Below are 12,126 nucleotides of genomic sequence, written 5' to 3'. Positions count from 1 at the left end.
AGCTCACGGCAACACCAGATCCTTAACCCACTGAGCAAGGGTAGGGATCGAACCCGCAACCTCATGGTTCCTCGTCGGATTCATTAACCACTGAGCCATGATGAGAACCCCTGTTTGTAGAGTTTTTGATGATGGCCATTCTGGCTGGTGTAAGGTGGTACCTCATAGTGGTTTTGGTTTGCATTTTCCTAATAATTAGTGATATTGAACATCTTTTCATGTGTTTTTTGGCCATTCATATGTCTTCTTTGGAGAATTGTCTGTTAAGGATCCAGGGTTGCTGTGAGCTGTGGTGTAGGTCACAGATGAGGTTCAGATCTGGCATTGTTGTGACTGTGGTATAGGCTGGCAGCTGCAGTTCCTATTCAACCTCTACCCTGGGAACTTCCATATGCTGCATGTGTGGCCCTAAAAAAAGCTAAAAACAAAGAAAGAAAAAAACCCTGCATGTGTATGGGTTGGTGGGGAGAGTTCAGTTCAATCTATATCATACTGCAAACATAAAGTCACATTTTGAGTTTATAAACAACACTGGGCAACAATGTTCCCTTCTAAATTTTTTTTAGGGCAAATCTGTTTAGCATTGTGTGGGTTACTAACATGGTGCAGTGTAGTTTTAGTAAATTTAACTGTTTTAAGTTTCTCAGTGAAAATAATTCATGTGGTCAGGAACCAGGCAACAAGACCTCTTTTTCTAGTTCCTTTGCCTGGCCAGAGTTTATTTTATTTTATTTATTTATTTTATTTTGGCTATGTCATGGCAAGTAGAAGTTCCTGTGCCAAGGATCGAACCCATGCCACAGCAGTGACAATGCTGGATCTTTAACCTGCTGAGCCACCAGGGAACTCTTGCCTGGCCACATTTTAAAAACCAAAGTTTTTCATATATACATATATCCATATCAAAACACATTTTAACAGACTTCACAGCTCGTTTAAAGCTTCAGTTTACAGTCATTCGTATGAAATATTTCTAACATGGAACGCTCACTTAGAAAGAGTTCCTCACTGGGATTCCAGTGTTGTATGCCAGAAATGGAGAAGTTCTTCAGTGCAGTGCTAGACATTTTACCTCTGTTCAATTATGTTTTTCTTTCAAGAGTTCTCACTTTCCTTTGGATCTTCATTTTTTATGCTTGACTTATTTCCTGTAGCATCTTTTCAGGTAAGGCAGGTTAATATCTGTACGAATAACCATATGGACAAAGATGATAAACGAGGTATTCTAACTCATACATAGTTGTCGGATCAACATAGTGACAAGAAACTGCAAGATCAGAACAGCAACCAGAACCTTCTACAGGAGGATAATACTTATAGTTCCAGTACCAAAAAGTTCTGGGCAGATAACCCTTGATTAAGGGGTGTTCTGGTACAAAGGGATGAAAAGTTTCTTTTCCAGTGGTGTCTCTGGAATCTCCTGCTTCTACATTTACAATTTCCAGGCATCTCCCCAGGGCTAAACCTTTGTGGAGGAACTATGTGTACATCTGTCTGTTTTAAATGCATCAAAAAATCTCTTCAAGGCTTCTTTGCTCAGTACATACCCTGCACCTCTGCTCATGTAGCCCTGCTTTACATAGGGCTTAAATCTTCTCCCAAAGTAAGTGGGTTCTTCAGGGTTGTATTTTGAGAGGAGCCATCTCAAGTTATCTAATATAACATATGTATCATCATCTGCTTTCAAAAACCAATTGGCAGAGTTCCCGTCGTGGCTCAGTGGTTAACGAATCCGACTAGGAACCATGAGGTTTCGGGTTCGATCCCTTGCCAGTGGGTTAAGGATCCGGTGTTGCCGTGAGCTGTGGTGTAGGTTGCAGACGTGGCTCGGATCCCGCGTTGCTGTGGCTCTGGCCAAGGCCGGTGGCTGCAGCTCTGATTCGACCCCTAGCCTGGGAACCTCCATATGCCACGGGAGCGGCCCAAGAAATGGCAAAAAGACCAACCAACCAACCAAACAAACAAGCCAATCAGCATCTTCTAAACAATGATCATGAACATACTGAAAAGCTTTTATTGTTTTCCAGTACAGTTGGTCTCCGCCTTCTCTGGTTTTTAATCCCACAGCAGGGAAGTCTTTATTTTCTTCTGAACTCATAAACAACACCTTATTACATTGCTGGGCCCATGTAGCTTTGACATGTTTGGCCTTTTTCTCTAGATTGTGAGGCCTTGTCATTACCTAGCAAGAAATTTTAACCTTCTGATAGAGGTTATATTGGCCAGTATCTGCACCAAAGGTCATCTGTCCTTCCAGATGATTCTGTCCATTATCATCTGAATGCCCAGCATGAGGATCATTATGAAGAATATTAGGCTGGACGTCATTCTGTTCACCCAACAAAAATACTAAGTAGCTGAGACCATAAAACAAATCTGATTGCTGATCCACAGAGGAAGGTTAAAAAATTCAGCCAAGATTTAGAGGCCATTTCCTGAATATGTATTTCTGACATCAGGCACAAAGGGGGACCCCACGGGACTGGTGACCTTTGCTCTTCTCAGCAGCCGCAGAAGTGGCTCGTGGCTGCTAGCTGGGGCGCCAAGCTGCCGCCCAGATTATTCCCCTGCGGCGGTGGCAGCAGTGGCCGAAGCGGGCCCAGCGCTCACTCCCTGAAAAATGAAATCTTGAGAAGTTTTGTTACATACCTGATAGGTTGAGGAGCTCCAATGTGAACTCAGAGAGGACAAAGTTGGAAAGAATGTGTATGTACAAAGAATCTACCGTGATAGCTGTGGACTCATTTTATTTAATTTCAGTCCTTACAATAATCTTATATCATGAGCAAATCCTTATTTTTAGGTGAAGAGGTTAAGGCTAGAAAAGCAACCCACGTATTTTGGAGTTCCCGTTGTGGCTCATTGGAAATGAATCTGACTAGTATCCATGAGGAGGCAGGTTCAATCTCTGGTGTGGCGTTGTTGTGAGCTGTGGCGTAGGTCACAGATGTGGTTCAGATTTGGCAAAAAAAATTTTCTTTTGTCTTTTTAGGGCCACACCTATAGTATATGGAAGTTCCCAGGCTAGGGGTCAAATGGGGGCTGCAGCTGCCAGCCTCCAACTCAGCCACAGCAAAGCACGATACCAGCCATATCTGCGAGATACACTGCAGCTTGTGGCAATGCTGGATTCTTAACCCACTGGGCGAGGCCAGGGATCAAACCCACATCCTCATGGATACTAGTCAGGTTTGTAACTCATTGAGCCACAATGGGAACTCCTTAGTGGGATAGTTTCATTTTATTTTCTGCTGCCTACTGTTGGCACATGTATGTGCCATTGTATATTGTTCTAAAGTATAATATAGTCATAGAAAACTTGAGATATAGTAAAGCCAACAGATCAGCAAACAATTGCCAATGAAAAGAGAGTTTATTTCTCACAGTTTCCGAGAGAAGTGCTTTGCCACCTGGGGCCACATGAGGAAGCACCAGGGTTGGTCATGAAGCAGAAGGTGGAGGAAATGTAGGTAGGTGCTTATTATGGTTTCTTTGGAAAGGAGAAATTTAGAAGTGTTAAAGAGGCTGGTTTGCTAGTTCGAATAATTTTAGCAGGCTCTGGGATATAGGGGCTGTCCCTAGTTGTCTGGGGTGGTTAGGGCAGGTAGACAATGGCCAAGAAAAGGAGTGCCCTACAAAAAAAGTGGTTGAGGGTGTGGACTCTATTGGCTACTTGGTATTTGAAAGGCATGATACCAAGCAGAGGTCACCTCTTGGGGCAGGGGTGTTGAGGGAGACAGGATGCCAAGACAAGGTAACCCACGAATATAGTTGGGTTGTACAGAACAAGGCATGTAGGGCAGATATTAAAGCACTGAGTTTACAGAAGCTAGAAAATGCTTAATACATAATTCTGTTTTTCTAAACCTTCAGCAAAGTTTTGTTATATGCAATTGTATTATGTTCATGGTACTTTGGGGAATACAGGAGATGGGACTCTTTTCCACGTTGCCACTATTGGCACAGAGTGAATGGAGTGGGAAGTCAGCGTGGGAGGTGATCAGAAGAAACATAAGCATTCCCACCAAGAATTCTCAGAAACACTGAGGGAGGCTGTGGACATCATGTGGAATGGAGGCTCGAGTCAACATCTTTGAAAAATAAATGCTTCAGGAAGCCTGTAGGAGGTGGAAACAGCTAACTGAGGCAGTCTGGGTGATGATGGCAGGAATTATAAATTCTGGAGGATTTAGGAAAATGGCTTGAGGGCTGGTCTGTTCCTAGAGAAGGGCTCCTTTACAAAAGTGATTCTTAGGATTTTAAGGGTCATGGTCATGACTTTTAGAAATCTGATGAAAGTGATGTATTCTCCTTAAAAATGCCCAACATTTTATATATCACTTCCAGATCGTCACAGAAACCCTAGAGCCCATCTGTAGATACTGGTCCATGAAGCTTGGGTAAAATATCTCCCAATATTAAAGATAAAAGTCATAGTAGGAAATTCCCTTTGTGGCTCAGTGGTAACGAACCTGACTACTATCCATGAGGACATGGATTCGATCCCTGGCCTCTCTCAGTGGGTTCAGGATCCACATTGCTGTGAGGCTGCAGATGCGGCTCAGATCTGGCCTTGCTGTGTCTGGCAGCTGTAGCTCTGATTTGACCCCTAGCTCAGGAATTTCCATATACTTCTGGTGTGGCCATTAAAAAAAAAAAAAAAGGAAGAACCGTACACCTCACCCACTGAAGCAGTTGGATGAGACTCGTCTGCAACCTATACCAGAGCTCATGGCAACGCCAGATCCTTAACCCACCAAGCAAGGCCAGGGATCAAACCGCATCCTCGTGAATACTAGTCGGATGCGTTTCCACTGCACCACAGCGGGAACTCCTGCATATTTGAATTTTATGACTGTAAAAATCCATTCTTCTCTATGCAATAACACAAAACGAATTAGAATATTTCCCACCTGTCCCCATGGATTTCCATACTTTTTTATTGATTCCTCTCCTATTCCTCCCACGCAGGCTGAATTGTTAGGCTATCCCTGTCAGCTTTCTCGGATTTAGAGGCCAAGAATGGAAGGGCACTTGGAAGATGTCAGGTTGTTAGTTATTACTGTAATAACTGTTTGGTTAAATAAAAGCCCTATGAATTTGTATATTGAAAAATTTCAGATGGTTCCTATTTATTTTAGCTTTGTTCCTTTTGCAATAAAAGCTTTCTATTTAATTATTAATTTGGCTGTTATTTCTGGCAATTCTTGGCTATAAATAAATGTTTTCAAAATCTTACCCACAAACCACTAAGGGTTTTTTCCCTCTTGGTAGAGCTGTTATATATGACAGTGTTGACTCTATAAGTAGTGTTTAACCAAGAACAAATACAATCAATGTCAATTAAATTGAAATAATTTCTTCATGATTTTGGAAGGACTGAGAACAAAGAATATAATTTAGACAAAATTTGCATGGTCTCATTGTGATTGGATGACCAAATGTGATTTGCTAATTATAATGAAAATAAGTCACTAATAGAGATTGCGATAGGTGGGTTTTTTTTGTCTTTTTAGGGCCGAACCTGCTGCATATGGAGGTTCTCAGGCTAGGGGTTGAAGCCAAGTTGTAGCTGCCAGCCTATGCCATAGCCACAGCAATGCCAGATCCAAGCTGCGACTGTTAGTTATACCACAGCTCACAGCAACACTGGATCCTTAACCAGCTGAGCGAGGCCAGGGATCGAACCTGCATCAGATTTGTTTCTGCTGAGACACGAAGGGCAGGAAATTCTGTGATGGTTAATTTTATGGGTCAACTTAGGGAGGCTAGTGGTTGCCAGTTATCCAATCAAACACTAAGTCTCTGTGAAGGTATTTTGTGAATGTGGTTAACATACACAATTAGTTGACTTTCAGTAAAGGAGATTATCCTTGGTAATGTGAGCGACCTTATTCAATCAGTTGTAAGGCCTTAAGAACAAAACAGATTTCTCTGAGGAAGAAGAAATGCTGTCTTCAGATGGTGGCATCAGCTCCTGCTTGAGAATTCCAGTTTCCCCTATGGATTTCTGACTTACCAGCTCCTGCAATCCTGTAAGCCCATTCCTTGACATCTCTGTGTCTCTGTCTCTGCCTTTGTCTCTGACTCTGGGTTTCTAGTAAATAATATATTAGGACCTCTAGAACAACTTTTGGTACCCAAATCTGTATCCATCAAGGAAAACAATATGACTGGTTCTGATTTCCTTAACTGATACTGATTTTGGTACTGAGTGAGGTTCGAGAGGAACAAAATATATATATATATTTTTTATCTGCATCCATGGCATGTGAAAATTCCTGGGCCATAGATTGAACCCACGTCACAACAGTGGCACGGCTGATCCTTAACCTGCTGAGCCACCAGGGAGCTCAGGCACAAAATCTTAAATCTTAAGGATGAGTTTTCTGAACTGCTTCTGAGTTTTCTGGAATCAGTTATTCTATAAGATCAGATTTAGAGGCATGGATGACTATTTTAAGGGCATGTAGTTCATGACATGATGCAGCAATAGAGGTATGCAAAATATCACTAGATACTCCTAATCAAATAGCTATAAGAGGTAAGTTTCTGGTGACCATGTACTTGAAATCTTAGAACGCTGTTATCAAACTGATGAATATAATGAGATTGACTAGTTGCTCCTAACTGTACTGGAGAAAGTGGGGAAGGAAAAAAAAGTGAACTCATGGCTTCACATTCTCAGCTCAAGCTTGGCATCAATGACCTGAAAGTTTCCATGTCTACCCTGAAAGAAACCCTTATCTGCCACAGTTTCAGAGCTGAGGTTTCTGAGAACCAGCTGAGAGTATCATCCTGGAAATGGCTGAATTACAACTCTAGTTGAGTTCTCAACCTTGCACAGTATCTCCCTTTAAAGTGAAGACATTGACTGGGAAGGAATGGGATCCTAAAAATTTTTTTGATTGTTTGTTTTTTGTCTTTTTAGGGCCACACCCACAGCATATGGGTGTTCCCAGGCTAGGGGCTGAATCAGAACTGCAGCTTCAGGCCTACACCACAGCTACTGTAACATCAAATCCGAGCCACATCTGCAACTACACAACAGCTTGTGGCAAGGCTGGGTCCTTAACCCACTGAGTGAAGCCAGGGATAGAACATACTTCCTCATGGATACTAGTTGGGTTTGATACTGATGAGCCACGATGGGAACTCCAGGATCCTAACAATTAGAGACATATGGGGGAATCCTAATGAAGCAGAGGATCTTTATTTTTTTTTAATTTTTAATTTTTTTGTCTTTTTTGCCATTTCTTGGGCCGCTCCTGTGGCATATGGAGGTCCCCAGGCTAGGGGTCGAATCAGAGCTGCAGCCGCCGGTGTACATCAGAGCCACAGCAACATGGGATCCGAGCCGCGTCTGTAACCTACACCACAGCTCATGGCAATGCTGGATCCTCAGCCCACTGATCAAGGCCAGGGATCGAACCTGCAACCTCATGGTTCCTAGTCAGATTTGCTAACTACTGAGCCACGACGGGAACCCCAAAGCTGAGGATCTTTAATCACCACATTCTGTGAAATTTGCTTTGAAAATAGAAGCAGAGCTTCCATCCTGCCTGAGGAGGTTAATCTTGCTTTGCCTGGAGAACCTGTAATGGCCTCCCCTGAGGTAGCTACCTTGAAAACACTGCCGATTCTTCTGAACAATTGTTCTAATTTATACTGACAGAAATCAGGAGAATATGCATAGGAATGGATATTAAAGTTGTGGGATAATAGTGGGATAATAAAGTTGGATAAGGCTGAATTTACTATTAGAGGTCCTCTAAGTACAGGTTCTGGACTCAATATCATAGCCCATGGGGTTAAAATGGGCTCCAACAGGAGTTCCTATTGTGGCTCAGCTGGTTAAGAAACCAACTAGTATCCATGAGGATGCTTGTTCCATCCCTGGCCTCACTCAGTGGGTTGGGGATCTGGCATTGCCGTGTGCTGTGGTGTAGGTCACAGATGAGGCTTGGATCCTGTGTTGCTATTGCTGTGGCTGTGGCACAGGCTGGCAGCTATAGCTCCAATTCGACTCCTAGCCTGGACCTTCCATATGCTGCAGGTGTGGCCCTGAAAAAACAAAAAAGAATAGTATATTTAATATTACATATGTAGGGGATCCCTGGTGGCCTAGTGGGTTGAGGATCTGGCATTGTCATTGCTATGGCTCAGGTAATTGCTATGGCTCAGGTTCAACCCCTGGCCTGGGAACTTCCGCATGCCAGACACAGCCAAAAAAATAGATAAAAATAAAATTACACATGGGGCTCCCATTTGTGGGTTGCATTATATTCCTATTTGACACTGCTGGGCTAGATCAGCTGCATCGGTATAGCCTTTGTCCTGTGAGCCATGGGAGCCCTTAAAGGGCTGAAACCAAAGCAGTACCATGACCAGATCTGGATTTGGCAGCTGATGTGGGGGGTTGTGTGGAGTGTCATGGAGGGAACTGGGACTGCAGGTGGTTACAGCGTACTGCAGGAGCCCAGGAGAAGGAGGAATAGAGTCTTAGCTGAGCTGGGGGTGGAGTGGAGGGTGAAAAGATCTAGCAGGACAGGAGTCTGCTCTGGGCTGAGTCAGAGCCTTCAAAAGTGTGTATGTTGAAGCCCTAAATCCTAGAATGGAACCCTATTGGGAAATAGGTCATTGCAGGTGTAATTAGTTAAGCTGAGTTTATATAGGTGTAGGGTGGCCCATAATTCAACATGACTGGTTTCCTTATAAAAAGGGGAAATTTAGACACACACACAGGGGAATGTCATAGATCCGGGTGATATGTCTCCAAGCCAAGGAACTGCTGAAGACAGCTGGCAAACCATAGAAGCTCAGGGAGAGGCCTGGAGCAAATTCCCTCCTCTGCCTTCAGAAGGAACTAGCCCTGGCACTGCCTTGGTTTGGACTCTGGCCCCCATACCTGTGAGACAATAATTTTCTGTTAAGTACTCCAGACCGTGGTACTTTGTTTCAGGAGCTCTAGAAACCTAATATAGTGTCCCTGAAAATTTCAGATTATATTTAGATTGAAAGTTCAATTTGCCTAGGCCAGGCTACAGGAGTGAGTTCAGCTATAAATGGGCCATTGTTATTTCACAGCAGTGGACCAACTTCAAGGAAGTTCTCTTAAAAAAAATTTTTTTTATGAAGTATAGTTGGTTTACAATGTTCTGTTAGTTTCTGCTGTAGAAATGCTCCTTTCCAGGTTTGTAGTGGGAAGAATGGAGTGAACCGGGCCCTGGAAGTTGGGTTGGTTTTCTATACTTTTCTTCTGATGGCCAGAAGTCAGAATTATATTCTCTTATATGCTGGTCTCTCTTTTTGGCTCCTGGGATGGATAGTTTTCTTGGTGTGTTCTGCTGCTGAAATCAGTATTCAGGCCCTGAATGGGACTGAGAAATTGCACTCAGTTTTCAGCAGAGGCAGCATAACTGTCCGTGTGTCAACTCTCTGGAACCAGGTATGGGTGAATTAGAAGTGAGGGAAGTCTGGTGCTCAGCTGGATGGCCTCGGTCCGCCTGTGCTTATTGTGTTTAAGCAACTGAAAGGAGTTAGGCTTCAGGAAACTTTTTTTTTTTTTTTTTTTTTTTTTGTGCTACTTTTTAGGGCCACAACAGTGGCATTTGAAAGTTCCCAGGCGGAGTTCCCGTCGTGGCTCAGTGGTTAATGAATCCGACTAGGAACCATGAGGGTTCGTTCGATCCCTGGCCGTGCTCAGTGGGTTAAGAATCCGGCGTTGCCATGAGCTGTGGTGTAGGTTGCAGACGTGGCTCAGATCCCACATTGCTGTGGCTGTGGTGTAGGCTGGCGGCTACAGCTCTAATTAGATCCCTAGCCTGGGAACCTCCATATGCCGCGGGAGTGGCCCAAGAAATGGAAAAAAAAAAAAAAAAAAAAAAAAAAAAAAACCACAAAAAAACCCACAAAAAACCAAAAGAAAGTTCCTAGGCTAGGAGTTAAATCAGAGCTGTAGCTGCTGGCCTACACCACAGCCATAACAACTCCAGATCCGAGCAGCGTCTGTGACCTTCATATACCACAGTTCATGCAACACCCGATCCTCTGATCCACTGAGTGAGTCCAGGGATGGAACCTGCATCCTCATAGACACTAGTTGGAATCGTTTCTGCTGCACTACAATGAGAACTCCAGGAAACAGTTTGTTTGTTTGTTTGTTTGTTTGTTTTTAAACATTGGTCTTTCAGATTCTACTCCTGCCAACAAATAGCCTTGGTTCATGGATAATCCATATTCATGGCTATGTGGTATATATTTAGCAATTACCTGCATGCTTCAAGGGATCTCATGACTTAAAAGATATAATAATTTTATTAGCTCTTATTAAATTATAAACAAATAGGTTATTGCTTTCTCTGATTTTGAGCAGGTTATGAATATGCTTTACAGGTAGAAATAAAACAGTTTGTTATGGTATAACTAATAGTAAAGTACACAAATTTTAAGTTTACAACTTGAGAATTTTAACCTACTTATAGATCCATGTAACCATCTCCCAGGTTAAGGCGTAGCAGGTTTCCAGAAGAATGTCTCCTGAAGAATGTCACCTTGTCAATACCTTCTTCTAAACATAACCACTATACTGCCATCATAGGTCAGTATCAGGCACAATATTAATGACTTTTTTTTTTTTTTTTTTTTTTTTTTAAATCCATGCCCAAGGCATGAGGACGTTCTGGAGCCAGGGAATGAACCTAAGCCACACTGGCGACAATGCCAGATCCTTAACCTTCTGAGCCACCAGGGAAGTCCTTAATGATTTTTTTTTTTTGGGTGCCCTGCAGGATATGGCGTTCCCGGGCCAGAGATCAGATCCCAGCCACAGTTGCGACCTACACCGAAGCTGTGGCAAAGCTGTATCCTTAACCCACTGGGCCAGGCTGGGGATCAAACCTGCATCCCAGTGCTCCCAGAGATGCCACCGATCCCATTGTACCACAGCAGGAACTCCCGTAACGACTTTTTAAGCATCACAGATATCTCTGTATCTGGCCACTTGTATGTTTTTATGTCAGAGTGATGTGGCTTTCATAAAAGCCTTTGAGTATATCAACTAGATCTCAATAAAAAGGAAAAAGATCAAAACAAAACAAAAACAAAAGCCCATGAAAGCGAGGAAATAGCATACTTAAACGTTTTCTTCAGTTTATGCCTTTATGCCCCACAGGACCTTGGAGGAATATCTAAAAGAAATCAAGTTGCGGGAGTTCCCTTCCTGGCTCAGTGGTTAACCAACCTGACTAGGATCCATGAGGATGTATGTTCAATCCCTGGTCTTGTTTGGTGGGTTAAAGTCTGGCATTGCTGTGATCTGTGGTGTAGGCTGGCAGCTATAGCTCTGATTTGATCCCTAGCCTGGGAACTTCCATATGCCTCAGGTATGGCCCTAAAAATCAAAAAGAAAAAAAAGAAAAGAAAAGAAATCAAGTTGCAGTTATAATGCCTTTTTAAATTTTGCCTCTTCTATGTATTCTAATTTAATTGTTCATCTCCTGGGCAGAATCTGCTGTGATATGAGAGCAATGTAAATGAGGTGTGTGTGTGTGTGTGTGTGTGTGTGTGTGCGCAAGCGCATGTGTGTTGTATGATATTTTTAACAGAAAGATGTATCTATTCTGTTATCTCTGTTGTTGGATAGGAAGAGAGAATAGCCTAGGTAAAACCTGTTAAGAAAATGTAAATTTTGTAGGCCAAGTACAGTCTTTGTAGGCTCAATGATTTTTTTCTTTTATACAAGGCCATCTAATTAGACTAGCAGAAGCTTGAAACTGCAAAAATCACTCCAACAGTAACATAACTTTACCATTTATTTATTTATTATTTATAATTTTCTAACTTTGCCATTTTAAAAGAACAGTTATCCTTCTAAGTGGCAATGCCTTACCTGCTGTACTCATCTTCTTTAACTGAAATATTTACTGGATATTTAAAAAAACATTTGTGGCAGTTGTGTGCATCTACAGATATTTTTTTGATAAGGGCAGCAGCAGAGGAGTAGAGGGGATTTGACTTAAGGAACTCTCTTAGCTCAAGCTGCTCTAACAGAATACTATAAACTGTGTGGCTTAAACAACAGACATTTATTTCTCACAATTCTGAAGGCTGGGGAGTCCAAGATCA

General features: G+C 42.6%; 1 pseudogene; it reads right to left on the bottom strand.

Moving 5' to 3' along the window:
* Positions 1,131-2,432, bottom strand: LOC100524152 (annotated as a pseudogene).

This window comes from Sus scrofa, chromosome 6 (genome assembly GCF_000003025.6).
Source record: "Sus scrofa isolate TJ Tabasco breed Duroc chromosome 6, Sscrofa11.1, whole genome shotgun sequence".
Lineage (NCBI taxonomy): Eukaryota > Metazoa > Chordata > Mammalia > Artiodactyla > Suidae > Sus > Sus scrofa.
The sequence above is the reverse complement of the archived record's forward strand: the minus strand, read 5'-3'. Positions and strand labels throughout refer to the sequence as shown.